Source organism: Microtus ochrogaster, chromosome 8 (genome assembly GCF_000317375.1).
Source record: "Microtus ochrogaster isolate Prairie Vole_2 chromosome 8, MicOch1.0, whole genome shotgun sequence".
Classification (NCBI taxonomy): Eukaryota; Metazoa; Chordata; class Mammalia; order Rodentia; family Cricetidae; genus Microtus; species Microtus ochrogaster.
The window spans coordinates 88,060,852-88,066,929 of NC_022015.1; positions in this window are offsets into that span (position 1 = coordinate 88,060,852).

Genomic DNA, 6,078 nt, shown 5'->3' on the forward strand with positions numbered 1-6,078 from the left:
AGAGAGAGAGAGAGAGAGAGAGAGAGAGAGAGAGAGATTAAAACCAATAAATAAACTCACCAAGAAGGGGGAAGTAGATGGGTCAGACCTTGAAGAAGAAAATGGAGAGAAAATGGGAGGAAGAGAAAACACAATAAAGACTGAAGTCCCACTCTGATCTATGAAAACTGAGCCAAACAGGTATGTCTGAAAACCTCATGGTGTTTTTTTGTTTTGTTTTGTTTTTATTTTTGTTTTACTAAATCTGTTTGCATTGAAGGCCATGCTGTCTCTGGAGAGGACCAAGGCCAAGAAATAAGGAGTCCAGGGGAAGAAACTATTAGCCAGGAAGCAGAAAGTTGATAGGGAGAGAGTTTAATGCAAATCTGTTATTTACATTAGTTGCTTCCTGAACTGCTCACTATGCACTCATGGTGGGGTTTTATAGGGAGCAGACACTAGCAAGAGAAAAGTAGTTTAGTGTCTAGGTGTTAGCAGATGGATTAACAAGACCAGGTCTCACCCTGCTGCTCTCTAGTGTGACCTTATGTACACAGACGTTACTTACCAATGTGAATTGTAAGATTAAAAAGAAAAAAAAAAGAAAAGAAATTATTCCATGACTTTCTAATGCTATTAATCTTAGCTCCTTCCATAAGGGAAAAACATATGAAGGAATCTATATAGGAAGAAGTCTAGTAAAGACTCTGTAGTTGACTAAAGTAATATTCTTTTTAACTCAAGAAATACAGCAACATATTACATTTACAGCTTTTGGGAAATCCCAGTTCAAATTTTAAAAACAACTGTTTCAAGGGATGGGAGAGATAGCTCAAGGGTTAAGAGCATTTGCTGCTCTTGCAAAGGACAAGGGTTCTTTCCCAGCACCCACATGGTGACTGACAGTTTCAGGGGATCCAACACCCTCTTCCGGCCTCTGCGAGCACTGCATACACATGGTACACACACATACATATCGGCAAAACATGCAAACATTTGTTTTTATTTTTAAAATAAAATGATTCTAAATGTGTCATATTTGTGGAAGTACTAGAAATCCAAAAATCAGTTTAATTGCATTTATGAATGTCAATACTATTAATGGATGTGTTTCTTACAAACACAGCCCTTATATTATATGTATTCTTCTCAGATGAATGCCAAAATATTTAAAAATAAAATAGGGTATTAAAGATTTACCTCACAATAATATGTGCCAAAGACTTAATTATTTCCTTTCTTAGAATATTTTTTAGTGTGTGTGCGCGCGCACGTGTGCGTGCTTGTATATACCTAGTATTTATGGGAGCCCAAGGAGAGCAGAAGAGCTGTTGGAAGCTGGGTGTGAATGAGGATCAGTTGTGAGCTGCCCATAGGGTTCCAAGAACTGAACTCAGATCACCTGGAAGAACAGCAAATACTCCTAACTGCTGATCCACCTCTCCAGCTCCCTAATTAAACATTTATTAAAAGAAGACTTGCAAATGGTCAGCAGATGTATGAAAAAGGCTCATGACCACTGATCTTCAAAATATGACATCACCTCACACCTGTGAGATGGATGATTATCAGAAGGACAAAAAGGAGGTGCTGGTGACGGTGTGCCTACAATGGAACTTGTGAGCTACTGATGAGGCTGTGTCTATACAGTCCTTATGGAAAACAATTCAAAACCAAGACTATGATCCCCAAGTGTTCTGTTAGCTCTACTCTGAGTATATAGTCAAACTGAAAGGGCAGCCTCACTTCCTTGTCCACTGGAATATTATTCACCATAGCTAAACAGAGATGCAAATTAGGTGCCCATAAATATGAATGAATAAAGAAAATGAGGTGTATACACACAGCAGAATGCCATTAAGCCTTCAAAAGAAACAGACCCTCATTTCAAACATCACAGATAAACATGGAGGGGATTGTGCTAAGTGATATAAGCCAGGGATAGAAAGACAAATACTGTATGATGTACCTAGATGTTGACTCTAAAGAAGTTGAATTCTTAGCAGTAGAGAGTAGATGATGGTTGCCAGGAGCTGAGGAGAGGGTAGATGGAGGAACGCTAACAGAAGGACGTAAGATGTCAGTCAGGCAGGAGGAATAACCTTTAGGGATCTCTCTATAGGATAAATAATTATTCACTGCACATTTCAAAATTGCTAAACTATTTGGTGTTCTCCCACAAAAGAAGCGGCTAGTAGGGACTAAAAAGATGGCTCTACAGTCCAGAGCACTTGTTGCTCCACGGAGAACCTTGGTTGGGTTCCCAGCATCCACATGCAAGCTCACAACTATCTGTAACTTTTATACCAGGGGATCTGATGCCCTTTTCTGACCTCTGTGGGCATCAGGAATGCATGTGAAGCAAATACATACATGCGGGAAAACACATAATTTTTTTTTTAGTATTTGAAAAAAATGTATGTGAGGTGATGGGTTTCTCAGCTAACCTGATTTCATCATTATACATGGTATAAATACATCAAAATATCATATTGTGTCTCATAAACGTACAGAATTATCAATTAAACCAAAAGTAAAATTATATGAAATATTATTTAGAAATAAACAGCATGTCTATGAACTGGAGAGGGAGGGGGAGAGGAGCTGGGGGGAGGGGGGAGAAGGGTGGGTGGTGGGGGAGGGAAATGGGAGGCTGGGAGGAGGCGGATACTTTTTTTTCCTTTTCTCAATAAAAAAAAAAAGAAATAAACAGCATGGGAGTAAACCTGATTGGTTAGGAGTTGATAATGGGAACATCAGGTCACGTTATCATTTTATATTTTACACATATTTAATTTTCTAATATAAATAAGGCAGAAAAGAGGGAGACCAATACATCATTCATCAGCATCCAGAGTACGATGGTTTTTGGGCCTATCCTGAATTGCCTGGATGATTTTGCAAAGAAGTTGGAGGTCTTGTATGCACAGACAGGGGAGAGTCAGGTTAGTGATGTTGTGTTGATTCTTATATGTGCACAGACTAAAGAGGCTCATTATGGCTCACAGAAAGGTAAAAAAATGTTCTGAACCAACTGGGAAGGCTTCCAGATACTCAATCTGTCACCTTTCTGTGGTAAGAGAGACCTAATGCTGCCTTCTGCTTAAGGTCATTAAAACCTAGTGCATTTAGTTGCTTAGTCCCTGAGTAAAGCTCAGGGGTCAGAGAACATAGCTCCCTCTTTTCCAGAACAAATATTCTTGAACCAGCTGTGTTCAACTTTAGAGAACGTCAGAATCACGAGTTGAAAGTGCAGTGTCAACCAACTCCACACCAGACTTCTGAGGGCAAGCCTACGAGAACCACAGTCCTTAACAAGCCCTTAGGCTTCCAGACAGGTTCTCTCCCAAGATAAGGGGGAGGAGGGGGAGGCTTTTACTCACTTCCTACTCTCCCATCAGCTCCAACTAAGGACGTGCAAGACCACCATGTCCCTAACCTGCAGAACAAATGTTTGCAATGTGTCTTAATGGTGATTGAGAGTCACAGAAGATAATAAAGACATAAAGATAGAGATTAAGGCTTGCTTTCCTTCCATCACCGTGAGGGATATTTGACGGAAGCAGCTTAAGGGAGAAGAAGCTTTCCACTGGCTTCTGGTTTCGGGAGTTTCAGTTCATCATGTAGGGAAGGCACAGTAGCCTGAGGAGCTACTTAGTGCTGGTGATGGGACTGTGAGGCTCCTCACATGGAGACTGGATGAGGAAGCAGAGAGGCCAAGCTAGAACCCTCAGGCGCATGTCTTCAGTGAGCCAGCTGCACCAGAGACGTTCACAAGTTCTTAAAATAACACTACCAGCTCTACAGCTGTTCAAACACACGAGCCAGGAGGACAGTTCACGAACAAACTGCTAATGGCCTAGGCCAGTTGATATCTACTTCTGTGAAACTCGTGCCTTGACACCCCTCACCCCCCCCCCCCGCTCCACCCCCTCCACTGATCTGACCAGCTCCTGCAGAGATTGGCAGTCTTTCTCCTGTGTGTCCAAGAAGAGGGAGGGGTCTCCTGGAAGACAGCAGACCTGGCAGATGGGGCTGACTGCCTGAGGACATCTTTGAGCTCCAGACCTGGAAGAGGAAATACCAAAAGGAAAGAAGGCTTTCCTTTGTGGCCTGTCCAACTCCATGCACTCCCCCCCACCCTCTGGGATTTTTCATCTTCTTCAGAATAGTCCAGTCATCTCTACTCAGTCCCTCCCAGCCTTTCAACCTTCTAATTCTTTTTTTCATCTTTCTCTCTTCTTTTCTTAAAAAGAGACAGAGCATGCCATAGTCCTGCTGAAATTCCACTTAGGCTCCCCTTTGCCTCAAAAACATAGTCTGCTACCTTGAACAACATCAAAGGCCTCATCCTCCTCTTCGGCCCATCCAGTGTCCTGCCTGGTCTACAACCATCCGGCCCTCTGTATCTCCTGTGAGCCCTTATCCAGGAACCTGACCTCCTCTTCCCTTCACAGAAGTTTCCCTGGTGCCCCCATCAAAATGAGCAGCTCACCTAGAGCAGGGTCCTGCCAACTGGAGTCACACATCTGTTTTATTCTGCTAGCTACCCTGCATGTTGTTTCTCCTACTAGATGGAATCTTCTCTCAGAACATGCCTGGCTTGGTGTGTGTGTTATAGATGGGTGTCTGTTGACTAGACTAAACAAACTGTCCTCTAATGTTTGAAAGATGAAAGTTTGTCTTCTAAGTAAGCCAATCACCACTAATGCCCACGATAAACAGGAATCTCTAAATGGGGGCATAAAACTGTCTTCCACTCCCACTCCCAAACAAAGGCTCACCTTCCCTAATCAACTTAACTTCAGGAAGTGGGGATAGTGTCTAGGTTAGCTGCTATAGTGACATAATGTGGACTGGGCAGCTTAGCTACAACAGGGAGGTATTGCTTATAAACCTGGAGCCTAGAAGCCCCAGCTCAGGACACCAGCATGGTTGGGTTCTAGTGAGGGCATCCTTCTGGCTTGCACACTGAAGGCTTCTCCCTGAATTTTAACATGGTAAAGAGATTGTGAAAGAGACTTCTGGGTTGCTCTCACAAGGACACTGATCCATCCATGAAGTCTTTACCCTGTTACTTATCTCCGTAAAGCTTCACTTTCTAATTCTGTATTGCTAGGGCTAGGATATCCTCATGAAACATTCTGCCCATACAGAGGAGAGTTTATGTGGTACCCCATGGGTCCTCTTGGCAATAAAGATTCCTTCTGAATTCTAAATGGATTGAGAAACGTCTATAGCCCCAGAGCTGTGTTACTTTTTATTATTGTGACAGAATGTCTATGATAAATAACTTAAAAGGAGGAATAACTTCATATTTTCAAAGGTTTCAGTCCATGGTTGACTAATCACTTTGGGCATGTGGTAAGGAAGAGCATCATGGTGGGAACACATAGAGGAACAAAACTGCTCATCTCATAACATCCATAAACCAATGAGAGATTAGAAAGAGATGGTCCTAAAACATAAAACGTGCCCACTGTGATCCACTTCTTCCAAACAGGTCTTACTTCCTCAAAGTTCAACAGTCTCTTAATAATGCCATCAGCTGTATACAAAGTCTTCAAAGTGTGAACTTTGGCTGGAAATCTAAGGTCCCAAACATATTATTAGTGTACTCACCAAGAAGCTGTGCTAGCTATGGCCTCGAATTGATACACACAGGCACAGCAGAGGTACAGTCTCTATACCCATCAGTCATGTGAAGGTCAAACTCCTATAGTCAACAGATAGCAGGATGCACACAGTCAATTCTGAAGGAGATTGAGCCAGCATGGCTTCTTACACATCCCTGTGAGTGACCAGGAAAGAGCTTTATCCTTGACCTTTGTGGTCTCAAATCTTAAAGAGATTGAAACACAATTTGGCAGTAATGAGACTCATTCTATACCCTTTTAAGCCAGAAGTACTTTAAAAAGTGATCAAAAAAAAAAAATCCATTCCTACAATACTTAGTAAGATGTAAACTTTACCAGCTCTTTGGAGGGAAGACATTTTAGATTACAAACCACAGGTAGGGGCTGTAGAGATGGCTCAGAGGTTAAGAGCATTGCCTGCTCTTCCAAAGGTCCTGAGTTCAATTCCCAGCAACCACATGGT